The sequence below is a fragment of the Primulina tabacum genome, chromosome 5, assembly GCF_025594145.1.
Source record: "Primulina tabacum isolate GXHZ01 chromosome 5, ASM2559414v2, whole genome shotgun sequence".
Taxonomy (NCBI): Eukaryota; Viridiplantae; Streptophyta; class Magnoliopsida; order Lamiales; family Gesneriaceae; genus Primulina; species Primulina tabacum.
In genome coordinates, this window is record NC_134554.1 from 18,926,127 (window position 1) to 18,947,594 (window position 21,468).

Genomic DNA, 21,468 nt, shown 5'->3' on the forward strand with positions numbered 1-21,468 from the left:
GAGGCGAATAAAACTAACATTAATCACCTCTCCCAATCGCATTCAAATTCCACTGTGAGAGAATTTGACCTGCAACCATCCTGAAATTTGGTCGAACATCAGAATTTTATAGGATACACTAAATTTGAAACATCAAAATATACTGGACCATGAGCCAGACTAGATTGAATTATTCCCATAAGGGATTGTTTCCAATTCAAATTTCTATCATCTCTTAAAGCTGCTATGAAGCTTTCTGGTAGTCCTTCTAATGTTAAAGGTCTAAAAGCTATTTGAATTAAACATATATGCATGAATCTGTAATTTTTCCTATAAGGCAAAATATCTTTATTGTTTAACAATCTAATAACCATTTCATTATTATGAAGTGGTACCGTTGATTCTGTAGTTTTAACCACTTGTTTAAAACCAATTTTTTCAAAGGTTACTAACTTATAGATCATTTTAGATTCTATCTTAGGAATAGTCCATTTATTCAATAAATCTAAATTATCAGGTAAATCATATTCTTCATTCAAACTGTTTTGAACAGTTTCTTTAAAACCGAAAATATTCATTTGAATAAAAAGTGCTAAATTATTATCCAGACTACTTCCATGGCTCTGATACCATCTGGGGCTTGGGATCAAGATGAGGAATATGATACGTGGCGTTGTTACACCAAACTTTTCCTTAGTGGCTTTCGCACACATGGAGGTTATTGGTTTCCAGCCTATATACCATCTTCAACTCTTATTGAGCTAAGAAAAGGAAGAATTTAAATCCCAGAATAAAATGAATATAAGATTCATATTTGAAACTTTTACAAAACATAAAAGGATTTATAAAAGATATACCAAAGAAATTAAACAACAGAGGATTTTACCGAGGTCCACCTCAGAATCATAAATTCATAAAAAATCACCCATGAACGCCTTAAACGTCATTTCTCGGCTAAGCAGGCTAAAGGGCTACAACATGAATTTATTTTTCCTGGTTAAACTCGAACCTTGTGTTTACCATTTTCTGGTTCATCTCTTTACCTTATGTTCTAACCAAAGACTCTTATATTACATTAAATTCCAAAAATTTAAATAGATCTTTTATTATCTCAATCTGATCTCAAGAACAAATAAATATAGATCATGTCATAGTAAGGTAATAATTTAGCACAAATACTTTAGCCTGTCATTCAGGCTAAGCTTATGAAAATAGAAATTAAAAAAAAAACAGTAAATAAAAACAGAAAATAAAAACAGTAAGTACTTACAAAGTTGTTACCAGAACTTTAAATTTTATTGATAAGATTCAGAAGGGTTTTTACAAGAGAGAGAATAGAGGGGAGCAAACTCAACCGTGTCCTTCTAAAGACACAGAATGAACTTATTTATAGATAGAAGAGCCGGACATCAAACCCCGGATTCCATCTTAAAATAAAAACAGTAAATGCTTTATTAAAGCAAATAGTAACATGGTTACAAAATTCAAAAAGTAAAAGTGATATGCCACCCACTTTTTGTCACGATATGTCATGATAAGATGTGATATTCCACCAACTGCAGATTCTTCTCCTGATGATCTTAATCATCTTTAATATTGTCTTTTAAAGAATTTTTCAATTTCTCAAAAATGTCATCTATTTGAGAAAATTGAGGAATATCATCCTCAGGGTCTTGAGCATCTTGCATCTTCATTAGATGAATAAATTGATTTTCACTAGATTCGGACGCCATAGATTTATCTGATTTGGAATCAGAACCTCCAATATTCTGGAAAAGATCTTTTTTCATTTCTTCAATATAGATCTCAATCATTTTGTCTTTTGAATATATTTCAGAATACTTCTGAGTAAGAATCTTGAAAGGACTCATAGAGGCTTTCTCCTTTTCTTGTTGATTATTAATTTCTTGTTGATATAAAGAAATTTTTTCTTCCATTTGATGAAGAGTTTCATAACCATATGGTTTTCCAGTTTCTGGATCATCTCTTAATAATTTGTCCCAAAATTTTGTGGAACTGACCCTCCATATGTAAGGGATACCTTCATCAGTGTAACCGAATTCTGGCTGCCATTTCTAGATCCATGGGATACCAAATTCCATGAAAAATAGACATAGAGTCTTACCATCGATCCAATGTTCAGAAAATGATTTTTTAATACTTGGAGAAACATTTAATCAAGTATTCATGGGTTTTATAAAAACCTCTGGCAAAATCTTTGCAGATGGACCAAAAATCTTCCACCATATTAAAAACCAATTTGGAACTGGGTAGTGAAAAACATTTTCACAAATCTTTAAAAACCAAGTATGTTTTCTTTTCTCATTTTCATAAAACAAGGTTTTATTAAAACTTTCAATATAATCCCAAAAATTGAATTTAAAACTCATTTTATGATTTTCAGAATAAAATTCTTTTTCAACTAATGGAGATATACCTCATTCTTCAATAGATATAATCTTCTTAATTATAAACTTTGAGAAGTTATAACTTCCTTTCTGCTGAGTATTACTGAAAAAGTGAGTTATGTCAACACTTTTTGTAGATATCAGAAGATTTTCATAAAATCCTCTTTGCTTGTAGGAACCATATACATATGATATATTGGTTAGATATCTTTCCATGATAGTCCATGGAGTTTTTTCCCATTGGGTTCTTTTTTCTTCTATAAGAAGAATCAATTCTCGATGTTTTGTCTCTGTATATAGAGCTGAATCATTATCATCATCTTTTATGATATTAGCATATGATGCTGAAGATTGAGAATCTGTATTACTTATCTTTTGTTTCAAGAGTTCTTGAAATTCATTGTATAACTCATTATTTTGCTCAGTATTACTGGCTGATGAACTGGATAAGTTTTGGGCTATAAGCCTCTGTTTTCCATAATTTTATCCCATTGGGGATTAGCAAGCATAAGACAAGGAAGGTTTTTAACCTTTTCCTTAATATTTCTAACAGCTATTGTATGTCTTTCAGACCAAGGTAAAGGATTTTTCTTTAATCTATCATATAAGATAGCAGAATCTTTAGTAAGATCTTTAATATAAGGAGAAATATAATTTAAACTTCCTAAAAATCTTTGTAACTGAGTTTTATCAGTTATAATATCAGGAAATTTTGAACCAAATTCTATACTTCTCTGTATAGGAATTATTTTTCCTTTCTCAATCATATGACCAAGAAATCTAATATTAGTTTGAAATAAAATCATTTTAGATTTTGAGATAACAAGTCCATTTTGAATAACAATATTTTTAAATATATCTAAATGTTTAAAATGTATTTCAATATCATTAGAAAATACTAAGATATCATCAATATAAACAATTATAAAATTACTGTAATTATAAAAAATATCATTCATAATTTGTTGAAATTCAGAAGGGGCATTTTTAAGGTCCAAATGGCATTACTGTCCATTCATAATGTCCTATTGGAACATTAAAAGCAGTTTTATATCTATCTGATTCTTTTACCTGAATCTGCCAAAATCCTGATTTTAAATCAAATTTTGAAAATATGATAGCATTAACAAGTCTATCTAATAAATCTTTTTTATTAGGAATAGGATGCCTAATCCATTTTAGAACCTTATTAAGAGGTTTATAATTTATGACTAATCTTGGAACACCTCTTTCCTGTTCAGAATGTTTATTAACATAAAAAGCAGTACATGACCAAGGAGATTGAGAAGGCTTTATCAATCCTTTTTCTAATAAAGAATGAATTTCATTCTTATATAATTCTAAATATTCAGAATTCATTTGACAAGGACGAGCCTTGGTAGGAATATTCTTTTCATCAAAATTCTCTTCATATGGGAGAGAGATAATATACTTCTTTCTATTCCAAAAAGCATTTGGAAGATCATTACATATTTCTAACTTATTATAAATAAGTTTGATTTTCTCCTGTAATTTAGGATTCTGTAATTTATCATCTATAGTTAATATATTAACTTCTTCTTTTAAAGAATTAATCTGAAAAGTTTTCCTATTAATCTTCTCTTGTAATTCATTAAGAATTCTATGAACAAGTTTAGTTATGAACTTAAAGGAAATAGGATTACCTTTAAAAGTACCTATAATACCTGTTTCATCAACATAAGTTAAAGGATAAATTTGATAAATAAAAGAAAGACCAAGTATAAGTTGGCTAGAAATATCTTTTGCTAATAAAAAACTGGTTTGAATACAGTTTTTATCTTTGCAAATATAAACCTTTGGTAATTTATAATTTATTTCTAATGGTTCTCCTCCTGCATGAGAGAGAGAATGAGTGGTTTTATGAAAATATTTCGTAGGAATTAATCCTTCCTGTATAACATTTAAGTCTGCACCACTATCAATTATAGCAATGAAATTATTTTTATAAGAATTTTCAATTAATAATGTTATATTAATGTACCATTTTTGAGATATGATCATGCTCAAAACAGATAAATGTTTTTTATCTGGATCAGGAAAAGAAATATCTTGTAGATTATCAAAACTATCAGAATTATTAACTGAATTATTATTATTAGTTTCAATGATTGAAACACGATAATTTAAACTATTATTATTGTGTTGTAAAATTTTTACTTGTTCTTTAAGATTTTCTATTTCTTTAACTAAATCATGTATAGTAACTGGATTCTGTTTACTATATTTCTGTTGAAGAAGATTTTTAACTTCTTTCATAGAGTAAGCTTGTTCTTGTTTAACAAAAATATTATTATTACTATTGCTAGTTGAAGCAGTATTCTCCATTTGATCAATAATTGTGGATTTTAAAACTGGATCCTTAATCATTTTAAGGAATTCTAAAATATTATTGTTAGTTAACACATTAATATTTAAATCCTGAAATTGAGACATGAGTTTATAAAATTCATCATTTTTATCTTCTATTTGATTTAAACAAGATTTTCCTTGTATACAATTATTACATTCATTTAAATCATTAGAAATATCTGATTCACTATCTATTATTTCTTCTGAAATATAATATTCTGAAGAATTCTCAGTTTCACTGTCAGAATTATTATTCGAATCCATTATTATTTTAAATAATGTTTCTTTTAGATTATTATCTATATCTAAATTATTAATTTTGTTTTTAGCCCAACATTGATTAGCATAATGACCTGGCTTTTTACATTTTCTACAAATTATTAATTTGTTTTTGTATTTTTCTTCTTTCCGTAAATCACGTCTTTCTTTTCTTTTCTTCTTTTTATCTCTTTGTCTATCAGACAAATATCTTTTCTTTCTATAAAGTTTTTCATTTTTTTCTTTAATTTTCTTCTTACCTGTATTAGGTAAGTCCATACCAAATTGATCACAAAATTTACCTAATTGTTTTTTCTCAAGTAAATTCTGTCTTTTAATTTGATTATTTAATTTTAATTCATTACAGAGAGCTAAACCCTCTTTAATGCAAATATTAATTAAATTTCCATAAGTATAATTATCATATGGAATATTAATCTCATCTTTTCTTAATACTTTTCTAATTCTTTCAGCAAATAGAAAAGGTAAATCATCTATAAATTTAGCTTTCCAAAAACTATTATTACAATCTGGTATCTCATATATACGAGATAAAAATGTATCTTTATACCATCTAAAATCAGTAAGTATTTTACATTTTAGATTAATTAATAAAGTACGAATCTTTTCACTATCATCAGTGAATTTTCCAATAAAATGTTCAATCATAGTCATTATTAATGAATAAACAACATTTTCTGATTGAATATTATTCTCTATCTTAATAGAATTAATAATATCTTCCTTTAGAATTGATTTAAATAGTTATCCCACCAACTTTTAAGTTGGCCAGTAAAACCTGATATAATCATCTTAGCAATATTTTTATCAGTATTGCCTGAAGTTTTATACACAGTACTATACATAAGCATTCTGCGAGCAATACTATAAATTTGTTTATCACTAAAATCATCAATATTCCATTCATAAATATTTTTCCCATTATAACTATTAGCAAATATATATTCTTGTTCTTCAATAAGAACGTCCATGGGAGTAGGTCTATTATAATAATATTTAGTTTGGATAGGTCTATCTGCCCATTTAATTTTATTAATTTCTTCTTCAGAATGATCATTATCATTATCAAACTCTTCATTAAGAGTATTCAAATTCAGATTTTTAAATTTTTCTTCTAATAATTTTTCTATATCAGAAACAGAAGATTTAAATTTAAAATCCTTGATATCTGGAGGGGATTGAATAGAAGAAGTAGCAATAGAAACAATATTAGTTTCTTCTTCTTTAGTTTGAATATGAACATCTGGTTTAATTTGATTAATAGCCAGAATTATTTTATCAATACGGTCCTTAAGAGAAACTATCTCTTCTCCTATTATCGTAAGATACAAATTTGTATAATTCTGTTTTTCAATTATCTGATTAATATGTTTAACAGTTATCTGTAACATATCATTTTCAAATAATTTTGAAAAAGCAGTAAAATTTAAAATTTTATTATTCTTTTCTATAATAAAAGATTGTTGAGGAGGATAGACAGATTTTTGAATGTGTCCTGTAGAAAGTTTATAATTTCTTTCAAGAATAGAAATATAATCTATAATAAATGTTTTAAAAAACCAAGGAACAAAATGAATCAATTTATTCTGGTTTTCACAATATTTATAAAATTCCACAACAATATAATTAAATTCATCTTCAGAGAAACTTTTAAAGTACCAATTTCTGAAAGATTCTCATTTGGGTAAATAAAATTCTGCATTGATCCTTGCCTTAGCAAGAGATCCTTTAGTAAAATCAATTTTAGTTTTACTATCCATTAAATACTAAAATTCATTTCTGAAACTGTATCAGTTTCTCTAACTTTTTGAAAGTTACTTTTATCCACAATATTATTCTGATTTATAATTAATTCATCTACTGTATCTTGTACAGGAGACTCAACATCTTCTCTTATCTGAGAAGTAGAAGCTCTAGAAGTTTGAGAAATATCCACCAAATAATCTAAAGGCGAAATAAAAGAATGACTAGATCTTGATCTAGTATAGATAGAAGATGGCAATAATCTTCTTTGTTCATTATTAAACTGTATTTGAACAGATCCTTCATTATTTTGAATAACTTGTTGTAAATCCCTATTTATTATAGGATTTCTATGAACAGCTTGTTCAATTATCCAGTTTTCTGGAAATTCAATTTCTTCCCATTTTATAGATCTACGGGTTGTAATATTAGATCTATTAAAATTAGTTTCTATAAGAATAGTTTCATTTAATTTTTTATCTATTCTTTTACACATAGGATTCAGTGTAAATAATGGCTTATAATAAATACGATAACAAATACATATGACTTCTGTGCCAGGAGTATAATTATAACCATGAGTTTTAACATTTAATGTTAAAGAATCTAATATATTAATATCAGATAAAGATAAAGATAAATTCGGATAAACATCAAAATATACTGGACCATGAGAATACGAGTTTGGTTTGTGAATTTCTATACACGTATAATTAATAATTAATATAAATAGTCAATGTGTTTCCTTATATGTAGTAAATGAATCTCTTTAATATAAACCATCACATTTTCTTGGTTGACAAAAACTTGTGTGAAACGGTCTCACGAGTCGTATTTTCTCAAGAAACCTACTCTTTTTTGTTCTAGTTTTAGCTTTCTACTCCTTCACAATTTATAATATGAAGGTGTACATTCTTAATGAAATTGTTGGAACCAAAACCATCTTCCTCCATCAACAGTGTTAACCAAATGGTGAATTAATTGAACACTAAATGAAGTGGATAATAAGTGTAAAATTTATTAAGCACTTATTGAACACTTAATATGATTAATTGACCATAATATATATATATATATATCTTATACATGTAATTAATAGATGTTATTTTCTTCATTGAAGCTACTATTTTGTCTATTCCCATTTTTTAATTTAATTTCATTGTTGAAGCTTGAAATTCGATATTGTTCAATATTTTTTTAGAAAAAAATAATTTCCAATAAAGGGTTTTAGTTTTTTTAGTGAATAAATATTTTAATTGGGTGTATACAAATGTTGATTTTTTGTTTAAAAAATGGAAAGAACTGTCATCAACATGTTTAGATATATGAATTTATTTTCTTCTCTGGATTTTTTGTAATTCGAATATGCAGTTATTCATATGATTTGATTTCTTCAACAAAATGAAAAGGGATAAATTGTACATGTAAATTTTTTGACTATGCATTATTTCGAATAAAAATTGGAATACTACTAATGTTTTTAAACATAAATTTTTTTTTTTTATGTTTTATAATCAATAGTGTTTCGGAATTAAATTTTTTAACATAAAGTTAAATAGACATATAAATTTATAGTTATCACATTTATATTTTTCTATGATATTCATACTATGATTTTAATTATCTAATATTTGTTTTACTTATGGTTTTATTTTACAGTATTAAGTTAAATAAATATTTGTGGATATTGGTAGTTTATTGCATTTAAAATAATTATGAGACAATGACGATGAAGAATTTTTTTTAAATTTTTCAACATTAATGTACAGTGATTTCATCACATAGTTATAAAGGACGGAAGCATATATTGTTGGTCTTATATTTACTAATTCGATTGTTTTAAATATGATTAATGTTTCTTTTTCAATGTTTTATTAACGCTTTTTTATTTGTTGGATGTTGGACATGTTGGTCCCACGTGCGAATTTGAGATAATAAAACCCGAAAATAAAGAATAAACTGGACAACGAGATTTACGTGGAAAACCTCTAAAAATTATTAGGGTAAAAACCACGGGCAAGATGAAAAGAATTCCACTATAATATTTTGTGGTGTACAACTCACTCACTGTGTTTTCAAAGAGAACACACACACTCTTAATACAGGAGAACAAAACACCTCACAAATATTTAGAACTAAGCACTCAAATGCTTATAAGATGAGAGAAAACTCGAAGAAGGGATGATTTCAGAATGAAGGGGGGAACTCTATTTATAGAGCCCCTTGTCCGTGTGAAAACGCATTTTCTCCTCTGAAATTTCCTAGTCAAAAATGACAGCCTCGCTTTTTTTTTTCATTCACAATTTGCTACCAGCCTTGTGCATTTAATGCAATGTTAATTTTGCCGACATTTCTCCCATTTGGAGATTTGATTGAGAATCAAACACATCTCCACAAATCCTTTCAATCTTGCCATTCACTGCTGTTTACGTTTCCGCTAGGCCACTTGAGGATCTACACCACTCAAACTTATCAGTGTTCACTGGCTTGGTCAGAAAATCAGCTATGTTATCCTTTGTATGGATTTTCTGTATATCCACACTTCCTTCTTCTACTACTTCCCATACAAAGTGAAATTGGACTCCAATGTGTTTCGTCCTGGAATGAAAGGCTGGATTTCTTGCGATGTGCAAGGCACTCTGACTGTCACAAAACAAAGGAACATTCTCTTGTTTGTGCCCGAACTCCTCCAATAACCTTTTAATCCAAATTGCTTCCTTTCAAGCTTGAGTAGCTGCCATGTATTCCGCCTCTGTTGTAGATAACGTCACAACTGTTTGCAGTTTTGAAACCCAGCTTACTGCTCCTCCTGCAAGTGTAAACACATAATCAGTAGTAGATTTCCTCTTATCAGGATCACCTGCATAATCTGAATCGACATAGCCCCTGAGTGTAAAATCTGATCCTCCATAATATAATGCAGCATTTGAGGTATCCTTAATGTATCTAAGGATCCTCTTAACCGTGCTCCAATGCTCTTGTCCAGGATTCGCCATATACCGACTAACTGCTCCCACTGCTTGAGCAATGTCCGGTCTTGTACATGTCATGGCGAACATCAAACTTCCCACTGCCGATGTATATGGTATTCGAGACATCTCCATCCTCTCTACTTCACTGCTAGGACATATCTCGGAGGATAACTTGAAGTTAACAGGAAGAGAGGTCGATATTGACTTACTATCTTGCATGTTGAAACGTTGCAAGGTTTTCTTCAAATAATTTTTCTGCGAAAGCCAAATATTTATGTTACTTCTGTCTCGGTGAACTTGCATCCCTAGAATCTTGTTTGCTGGTCTCAAGTCCTTCATATCAAATTCCCTAGCCAACTGTGCCTTCAATCCTTGGACCTGATCTTTGTTGGGGCCTGCTACCAATGTCGTCCACATACAACAGTAAAATAATATAATCATCTCCAGACCTCTTGAAATATGTACAAGAGTCTGCACTCAGTCTGTTGTATCCAAGGCTCATGATATAGGAATCAAATCTCTTGTACCAACACCTCGGCGCCTGTTTGAGACCGTACAGAGATTTCTTCAATCTGCAAACCAAGTTCTCTTTACCTATTTTCGCAAAACCTTCTGGCTGGAGTATATAGATTTCTTCTTCAAAATCTCCATGAAGAAACCCCATTTTTACATCTAGCTATTCTAGATGTAAGTCAAACACCGCACACAATGCCAGCACCACTCTGACTGTTGTAAGCCGAACCACAGGAGAAAATATCTCATTGAAGTTAATGTCTTTCTGAGCATACCCTTTTACCACCAATCTAGCACGACACCGCTCCACTTAGTTATTGTCATCACGCTTGATCTTATATACCCATCTGTTTCCAATGGCTTTCCTCCCTTGTGGTATTGTAACAAGATCCCAAGTTTTATTCTTGTCTAATGCCTCCAATTCTTCTTGCATTGCTATCATCCACAAGGATACATCCGAGTTTTGAGTAGCATCGTGGAAACTCGATGGCTCACCATCCTCTGATAATAGACAATATGCAATGTTTCTTTCAGTGACATAATCGGAAAGCCAACCTGGTGGTCTTCTATCTCGAGTTGACTGCCTCACATTGGAAACCTCAGACTCAACATGTTCTTGTTCTTCGTGCTCTGGTATTGCTTCACAAGAAACTTGACCTTCGTCCGTCTTATTTTCCACATAAAATATAGTAGTTTCTGAATTTAATGTGCCTTTGTCTCCCTTTACTTTATCTTCCTCGAAGATAACATCTCTGCTGATGAAGGGCTTGTGAACAGTAGGATTCCACAAGCGAAACCCCTTTACTCCATCAGCATAACCCAAGAAGATACATTTTTTGGATTTCGAATCCAACTTCGATCTTTCTTGCTCATTATATAGAACGTACACAGGACTTCCAAATGTATGCAAATGAGAATAATATGTCGGCTTCCCGGTCCACATCTCCATCGGATTCTTCAGATCAATCGCCACTGAAGAAGAACGATTGATAATATAACAAGCGGTTTTGACTCCTTCCGCCCAAAATGACTTTTCTAGACCTGCAGTCCTCAACATAGCTCTTGTTCTGTCCAACAAGGTTCTGTTCATCTGCTCCGCCACTCCATTCTGTTGAGGTGTGTAAGCCGTTGTGAATTGTCTTTTGATGCCTTCATGTTGACAATATGCATCAAATTCGTCACTGATATATTCTCCTCCATTATCAGTCCTTAGACACTTGATCTTCTTTTCTGAATCAAGTTCAACCCGCGCTTTGAAATCTTTGAAGATCTGAAAAACATCTGATTTCTTCTTGATTGGATACACCCAACATCTCCTAGAGAAATCATCAGTGAACGAGACAAAGTATAATCGCTCCTCCTAGGGATACAACCAATGCTTGCCAAACATCCGAATGAATCAGCTCCAATATGCTTTTTCTTTTGGCAGTAGAAGTACCAAACTTTAATCTGTGTTGTTTACTGGTAACACAATGTTCACAAAAAGGTAGTGACACTTTTGTAAGTCCCGGCAGCAGCTTTCGTTTTGAGAGAATTTTCAACCCTCGTTCTGATATATGCCCGAGCTTTCTATGCCATAACACCGTTAATTCTTCTCCTGAACCAATTGATGCAACAGGTAGTTCTGCCTCTTTGTGTGTTTCTCCCAAAAGTACATACAGATTTGCAGCAACATTTTCCGCCTTCATAACCACAAGCGCGCCTTTCACAATTTTCATGATCCCATTCTCGATACGGGTTTTACACCCGATGTCATCCAATTGCCCCAATGACAAAATATTCTTCGTCAGTCCTTTCACATGTCGTATCTCCTGTATGGTGCGAATGGTGCCATCAAACATCTTTATTTTGATAGTACCAATCCCCGCGATTTCCAAGGCCTGATCATTTCCCATGAATACAGATCCTCCTGAGACTGGTTAATAATGATCAAACCATTCTCTCCGAGACGTCATGTGCCACGTCGCTCCTGAATCCTTAATCCATGTGTCACAAAATTTGTGTCCGTCTTCTGCAACTGTTATTGCTTCGCTGAATAATATTTCACTACTGCCTGAATTACTGGCCACATTTCTTTGAGAACTTTTATCGATACTCGTACACTCTTTCTTGAAGTGCCCTTTATCGCCACATTTAAAGCAGTAAATATTTTTCTTCTTAGTTCTTGACTTTGATTTACCTCGTCTTTGGCTCTCATTGGAGTCATGGTCCATAAATCTTCCTCTTATCATCGGCAAAGCCTCTGCCTACTTTGAAGTTACCAACCTATCTTCCTTATTCTTGCGCCTGCTTTCTTCTCCGAGAACTGCAGTTAAGACATCGTCGAATCTTAGAAAGCCCATAAGAATATTGTTGGTTATGTTGATGATAAGTTGATCATATGAATCTGGTAGACTTTGAAGTAGAAGCTCCGAACATTCATTTTCCCCTATTTTATGCCCCATGGAAGTGAGTTGGGCAAATAGAGTATTTAGTGTGTTGATATGGTCAGTCATCGATAAAGATTCCGTCATGCGAAGAGTATAAAGCCTTCTCTTTAGGAAAATCATGTTGTGTAGCGACTTGACATCGTACATCTTTGTCAGAGTATCCCAGATAACTTTGGCTGTTTTTATCTCAGAGATACTTGACAATACTTCATCTGCTATAGCCAAGTGTAAATTGGCAACAACATTATCATTCATCTCATTCCACTTTCCATCGTCCGTAATCTTCACTAGTCTATCTCCAATAGCCGCCAAGCAATTCTCTTTTCTTAAAATTGCTTGTATCTTTATTTTCCATAGCATAAAATTGCTTCCATTGAACTTTGCTATCTCGTACCTTCCCGCCATTATGTCTACAACAATTTTAGTAGACTGGACAAAATAATCCAGCCTTAAAAAAAAATCTCAAAAAAAAAAATTTCTGATGTGGAAGATCAGTCTAGCTGCAACCACAGAGCATACTCAGAATTTTAAGAAATTTTAAACCAAGGCTCTGATACCACTTGTTGGTACACGTGCGGAATTCGAGATAATAAAACCCGAAAATAAAGAATAAACTGGACACCGAGATTTACGTGAAAAACCCCTAAAAATTATTATGGTAAAAACAATGGTCAAGATGAAAAGAATTCCACTATAATATTTTGTTGTATACAACTCACTCACTGTGTTTCTAAAGAGAACACACACTCTCTTAATACAGGAGAACAAAACACCCCACAAATATTATAGAACTAAGCACTCAAATGCTTATAAGATGAGAGAAAACTCGAAGAATGGATGATTGCAGAATGAAGGGGGGAGCTATATTTATAGAGCCCCTTGTCCGTGTGAAAACGCGTATAAAAACGTGTTTTCTCCTCTGAACTTTCCTAGTAAAAAATGACAGCTTCACGTTTTTTTCATTCACAATTTGCTGCCAACCTTGTGCATTTAATGCAATGTTGATTTTGCCGACATGACATGTGTATTTTAATATTAATAATGATATATATAAATTTCTTCATATTAACAAATGAATTAATAATTTATTTTGTGATATTTCTCGTAAATAATAAATTTATCTCTAATCGTAATATAGTATAGATCTATTCTAAAATCTTATCAATTTCTTCATATTAACAAATGAATTAATAATTTAATTAACGGCTTTTTGTTGGTTTAGTTTAAATTACCATAAAGGTAATATCATAACAGTTAATCTAATAACTCAAATTTTGTCATATTAACATTATCAATTTTAATATTACATCTCATCGAGTCTTTTACCTCTTACTTGATCAAAATTGTATCTTTAACCTTATTAAGGTCTAGAGATGTAAAGTTTATATAAAAAATTATACAATATATATGACACCCGATGCCTACGAGGGCCTCGGGTGAGGAGCATTCGCTGGTACCAAGAGGTAACACGAATAAGGAGCGACTCTTGGAAGGATTCTAAGAGAAGTAGAATATGAATGAACAAATTCCAAACCCAAACCAGAATGAGAGGAATTTCAAGACTGTACAAATATGAGATTGTACATTTGATGAATGCTCAAAAAAATTGATAGGTACTACTCCAACATTGTGCACCTTCTTTTAAAGATTTCATAACTAAAGAATTTCAAAGTTAAGCGTGCTTGACTTGGAGAAATTTTAGGATGAGTGATATCTTACAAATTTTAGCAGGATGCGTATGAGTGATGACATAAACACGCTAAAAAAATATGTGTTGGTATATGAGACAGTTGTCGAATCTGAAATTTACACTAAAAGAATTGTTGCTACTAAAGACGATGAATATGACAGTACTATTTGCAATATCATTTTTTTTTTTGGTTATTTTACCATTATATGTATGAACTCAACATGAAATCGAGTGTAAAATAATAGACAGTTTTTTTATAATTAAGTCTTATCAATTTTTTCTACAAATATAAATTCAATTTTTTTCAAACAATTATACAAAAGTATTAAAAAAATCAAGCATTTTTAAATTAAGAAATTCATATTAGAATTTAGTTATTTTTAGGTATAATAATATTTATTTTTTATTGAAACTTTTTTATTATTTATTGTTATAATATATATTCATAACCAATATATATTAAATATCTTAACAAACAATATCTACTTCAAAAAAACAAACAAACAAACAAACAATATCTTATCATAAACCAATTAACCATATTTTTATATTTAATGGTATTTTATCATAAACCAATTAACCATATTTTTATATTTAATGGTATTAAAAATAATATTTCAATTTGTTATATAAACACATTTGAATCATTTCACATTATATTATATAAAGTTTAAAAAATAGTGTAAAATTTTACAGATATGATTATAAAAATATTACAACTCCTCCTTATTATGTTTTTAGTGCTTCATTTTTTTAATAACATAATACTTTGATCATTAAAATTTTAAGAAAAATAAAATAATTAAATCAAGTTGTTAAATTTAAACAAAAATTAATGGTGACTACTAATTTTGTGATATTTTCAAAAGTTCAGGAGCAAAAAATATTGAGTAGAAATATTTAAGGACCAAAAAAAAATTTAAGGATAAACTATATAACATTGATATTTTGTGTCCTTATTTAAAAGATATCTTTTTATGGATAATTGTTAGAATAATTCTATTATCCTAAATTTAGTTGATTGACAAATAACAGCATCGAGCTGATTTAGGATCCAGACGTTTATTGATTATAATTTCAGATTTCAAACCGCTGGATCAACTCAATAATTTCAGACATGATATCGAGGTTCAACATGCAGACCATCCGAACTCTAGCTGCAAGTGATCATCTGTCATCAGAACTGATCGATTATTAAATGTAGTAAAAGTGCTTAAAACGTTAAACTCCAACCACACTACAATAAGCCAGATATGAGAAATGTTACTTCAATTCAAGTTGTTCAACAACTGCCATATATAGAATGATTATACAGTATCATATCAACTTTCGAATAAAATAAAGTTACCCATTTCTTCTATGACCTATCGGTTTTTTCAAAAGTTAGGAGCTTAAATCACAAACGCACAATGAATATTAAATTATCATTTATGATACGTAGAGGGACTGTGTCACGCCCCGGGACGGGGGTTGGTTGACACCGGCGTTGCTCTCAAATTTACATTCGAAAACAACAAGCCTCAGAAGTACAAAATTCAGAAACCAGTCTTTTATTCATAATGCGAAATAATTCATTGTCTGACACAACTCGAATCACTAATGTTATACAGCGGAAATGTAAAACCAAATATAACAGTATCTTAACAGATGCAGCGGAATAAACATAAACTAGAACTAATAAACAACTGTCTTCTTCACCAGCCCCAGAACTGAATCTGCTCTTCTTCCTCTAACTTTTCCTCCTCGCTTTTATTTGAGATGGGTTTAGTGGGTGAGTGATATGGTTGTCACTCAGTAAGCAGGGGCGGGAATAACTCCCAGTTTTCGAAATCATTTTCAACAGAAACAGTAATACAATAATATACAGAAACTCATCTTTTCAGAACAAAAATCAGAATTCAGAAATCACAGGTTTCCGAACAGAAATCAGAATTAGTAACCACTGAGCACGTTAGTGAATTTCATGGCTAAACTGATATCAGTCCCCTATATGTTCTCTCCTCTAAGGGGTGAGGCCAGAATCAGAATCAGAATTCAGAAATGTTCAGAATATATATTCCTATCATTAGTTCACTAGGGAGTTTCAGTGCTTCAAAATCATATATCAGAAATCAAACATACAGAAACTGAACTTTAAAACAGAATTATCAGATATTGAGGGTACTATTTATAGGCCAAAATCTGACTGTTAGCCTTCCAATTAATGACCATAATCTGCCATTAACAGCTTTTATTCCATGTTAAATGCTTCAGTTACAAGTCCTGAGCAGAACCAGTAGCTATCTGCTGGAATCTCGCTACTGAACTCTTCTGCTGCTGGGTTCCGACTGCTGGATTTTGTCTGCTGGATTTTGGTCTGCTGGAAAATACCATCTTTTCCGTCTGCTGGATTTTGGTCTGCTTGAAAATACCATCTTCTGAAATATGAGTTGCTGCTGGAATTTTGCTAGCTGCAGCTACTGCTGGAATTTCAGGTTCTCACATCCCTCCCTCCTTATGAGAAGTTTCGTCCTCGAAACTTGGCTATGCATGATCTTCAAAGAGATAAGGGTATTGTGCTTGCATCTTTTCTTCCAACTCCCAAGTGGCTTCTCTTTCGGTATGGTTGGACCATTGTACTTTGATATATGGAATAGTTCGTCTCCTCAGTACTTGGTCTTTGTTATCCACAATTCGAATTGGAATCTCTTCATATTTTAGCCCTTCATTTAAATTTCCCTCAACCAACAATGGTCCCGCTTCAAGAATATGACTAGGATCGGAAATATATCTTCTAAGCTGTGAAACGTGGAAAACATTATGGATTCTTGACATATCAGGTGGAAGTGCTAATCTGTAAGCAAGTGTTCCCACTTTGTCAAGAATCTCAAATGGTCCGACGTATGTGGGATTCAGTTTCCCAGCCTTATTGAATCGGATTACACCCTTCATGGGTGACACTTTCACATATGCCTTCTCTCCAACTTCAAATTCCACGGGTCTTCTTTTCATGTCAGCCCAACTTTTCTGTCGATCTTGTGCAGCTTTTAATCTCTCTTTGTTCAAAGCGACTTTATCCACTGTTTCTTGGATCATTTCGGGTCCAACAATGGTTTTTTCCCCTACCTCATCCCAATACAGTGGTGATCGACACTTTCGTCCACACAGAGCTTCGTATGGTGCCATTCCAATACTACTGTGGTAACTATTATTATACACGAATTCTATTAAGGGCAGATGTTCGCTCCAATTACCACTGAAGTCTAGAGCACATGCTCTCAACATATCTTCTAGAGTCTGAATTGTCCTCTCTGTTTGGCCATCGGTCTGAGGGTGATATGCCATACTAAGAGTAACCTTAGTCCCCATAGCATGTTGTAAGCTCTTCCAAAAGCGGGATGTAAACCTTGGATCTCTGTCTGATAGTATGCTAGCTGGAACTCCATGCAATCGTACGATCTCATTCATGTACAATGTGGCTAGCTTGTCCAAATTATAGTTCATGCGGACAGGTGAGAAATGTGCAGATTTTGTGAGTCTATCTACGATTACCCAGATGCCATCATGACTTTGTCTAAACTTTGGTAACCCGACAACAAAGTCCATGGAGATATGTTCCCATTTCCATTCTGGAATTTTTAGAGGTTGCAGAAGTCCTCCAGGTCTTTGGTGCTCTGCCTTGACTTGCTGGCACACGTGACACTTAATAACATACATTGCTACGTCTTTCTTCATTCCACTCCACCAAAAAATTTTCTTCAAATCTCTATAGATCTTGGTACTGCCAGGATGAACTGAAAATTTTGACTTATGTGCTTCAGACATTACTTCTTGTCGAAGGTTATCGATGTCTGGTACACACAATCGTCCTTTCATCCACAAGATTCTTTTGTTATCGATCTCAAAATCTGGTGATTTTCCTTCTTTAACTTGCTATTTTAGTTTCACCAAAGCGGAATCTCTATCTTGACTTATCTTGATTGTCTCTCGAAGACATGGTTGTGCTGAAAGTGATGTCAGGATTACTTTGTTCATATCCTTCTGACTCAAAGCATCGGCTACCTTGTTTGCTTTGCCTGGGTGGTAGCTTATCGTCAAGTCGTAGTCTTTCAAGAGTTTAATCCATCGTCTCTGCCTCATGTTTAACTCTTTCTGAGTGAACAAGTAATTGAGGCTTTGGAGATCACTGAAAATATCACACTTAGCACCATATAAATATTGTCTCCAAATCTTTAGTGCGAACACTACTGCAGCTAATTCGAGATCATACGTTGGGTAATTCTGTTCATAAGGCTTCAACTGTCTTGACGCGTATGCAATCACCCTTCCCTCTTGCATAAGTACACATCCTAAACCTCCTTTAGATGCATAACTGTAGATGGTAAAGTCTTTGCCTTCAGTTGGCAATACCAACACTGGCGTGGATGTAAGCTTCTTCTTCAAAGTCTCGAAGCTTTTCTCACAATCTTCACTCCATTGAAATTTAGAGTTCTTCTGTGTGAGTTTGGTGAGAGGTATTGCTATTGAAGAGAATCCTTCAACAAATTTTCGATAATAGCCTACTAATCCCAATAAACTTCTAATTTCTGTCACAGTCTTTGGTCTAGGCCAATCTGAGATTGCTTCGACTTTCTTAGGGTCCACAGATACTCCTGCTGCTGATATTATGTGTCCCAAGAATGCGACGCTCTCTAGCCAGAATTCGCATTTCTTGAACTTGGCGTATAGTTCCTTTTCTCTCAGCTTCTGGAGGGTGAGACAAAGATGCAATTTGTGGTCTTCCTCACTTGGCGAGTATACCAGGATATCGTCGATGAATACCACAACAAACTTGTAAAGAAATGGTTTGAACACCCTATTCATGAGATCCATGAATACTGTCGGAGCGTTTGTTAACCCAAATGGCATTACCATGAACTCATAGTGTCCATACCTTGTTCTGAATGCTGTATTCGGAATATCGTCTTTCTTGACCTTGAGTTGGTGGTAGCCTGATCTTAAGTCGAGCTTGGAAAAGACTGAAGCTCCTTTGAGTTGGTAAAACAGGTCATCTATCCTTGGAAGCGGATACTTGTTTTTGATTGTGATCTTATTCAGCTCTCTGTAATCAATACACATCCTCATGCTTCCGTCCTTCTTCTTTACAAATAGGACAGGAGCTCCCCACGGAGATGCGCTTGGTCGGATTTGCTTCTTATCCAACAATTCTTGAAGTTTCTCTTTGAGTTCTTTCAACTCTGCCGGAGCCATTCGGTATGGTGCTTTTGAGATTGGTGTAGCATTGGGCACTAAATTAATCTCAAATTCCACCTCGCGGTCGGGAAGTTCTTCGGGAAATACATCCGGAAATTCTTGTACTACCGGAATCTCTTCTAAGGTAAGTGTGGTTTCTTTCTTTACCTTGCTTAACATAGCTAGGTAAACTTCTTCTCCACTTTTCATGGCTTTCCAAGTTTGAGACGCAGAAAGAAGAGTCTTTCGTTCTTTTGTCTTACCATGAAATAAAAGTTTCTCTTGGTGTGGAGCTTGGATGGTTACCGTCTTTCTATGACAGTCTACTAAAGCATGATTCTTGGCTAACCAATCCATTCCAAGAATTATATCGAATTCCACCATGTTTAGTTGAATCAGGTTTGCCTTGAAACTCTGATTATCTATGAGAACACCAATATCCCGATATAGAGTGCGAGTTTCTAAAATTCGATTTGCAGGAGTCGCTACTCTATATGGTTCTTCTAAGTTCTAAGTCATCAGGCTTAGCTCCTAACTTCTTGGCAAATCTTTTAGACATGAATGAATGCGTAGCACCACAATCAAATAACACATAAGCAGGTATATTATTGATTAGAATAGTACCAGCTACAACATCATTTGAGTTGTCGGCCTCTTCTTGAGTGATAGCATAAACTCGAGCATTTGGCTTGTTCTCTTTATGTTTGTTTGGAGTTGTTCCTCCTGCTGGTCCATTCCTTGGATCTGGAAGAGGACATTGAGCAATGCGATGGTCCATCTTTCCACAACGGAAACAAGCTCTAGAATTCCTACGACATGCACCAGTGTGTGTGAATCCGCAAGTTTGGCACTTGACTCCTTCTTTGCTTGATTGAGAAGAAGTGGTTCCTTTGGATGGAGCACTGGTAGATTGGTTGCTTGAAAACCTAGGCCTCTTGAATTGCTGGCCCGATTGGTATTGGCTTGGCTGAGGACGTTTGAGTTTGTTCTCGTCTTCACGCCTCTTGATGTCATTCTCAGCCCTGATGGCGGCTCCCATCAATTCATCAAAACTATTGGGCTCGATAACGGCAAGGGCAGATTGAATACGGCTGTTCAACCCCTTCTTGAAGCGATGCATCTTCAAGGCTTCGTCTCCCATGATGGTTGGGGAGTAAGTTCCCAACGAGTGGAACTTGGATGAATACTCCACCACTGTCATGTTTGGTTCTTGAACCAAGGTTTCAAATTCTGACAGCTTCTGCACTCGAACTGCTGTCGAAAAATACTGCCTCAGGAATGCCTCTCGGAACCTTTGCCAGGTGATAGGTCCCTCTCTTACCATAGCTGGTGAGACTCCTTCCCACCATTTGGCTGCTTTATCCACAAGAAAAGGTGTAATCACATCTACTCTGATCCCTTGTGGAACTTCAAGTAGTCGAAGATGATTCTCCACCTTTTTCATCTAATTCTGTCCGACCACGGGATCAGAGCTTCCATCGAAGTTTGGAACTCTTGCTCTTCGGAGAGCCTCATAGTGCTGTTTCGTCCCATTCTGAGCTGGAGGTGGTGGCGGTGGCTGGTTAGCATTAGGGTTCACTAACCCTTGTAGCGTGGTTGCCACAATCGTGGCTATAGCCATCAAATCCACCTGACTGAGGCCAACTGCTGGTGGTTGCTGTTGGGGTTGTTGTGCATCTTCGTCATTACGGTTGTTGTTGCGGTTGCCGTAACGAGGATTGCGATTGTTTCTAACTGGTCGACCGTCCATTTCCTACAATTATGAAAGTTCTAAGGTTGATGGCAGAATAGAGACTAAACAAAGGAATCACAATGATCGAGTAATTGCTCCAAAATTAAATATGAAACCAATGGATAGAAATAATTTTTTTTAT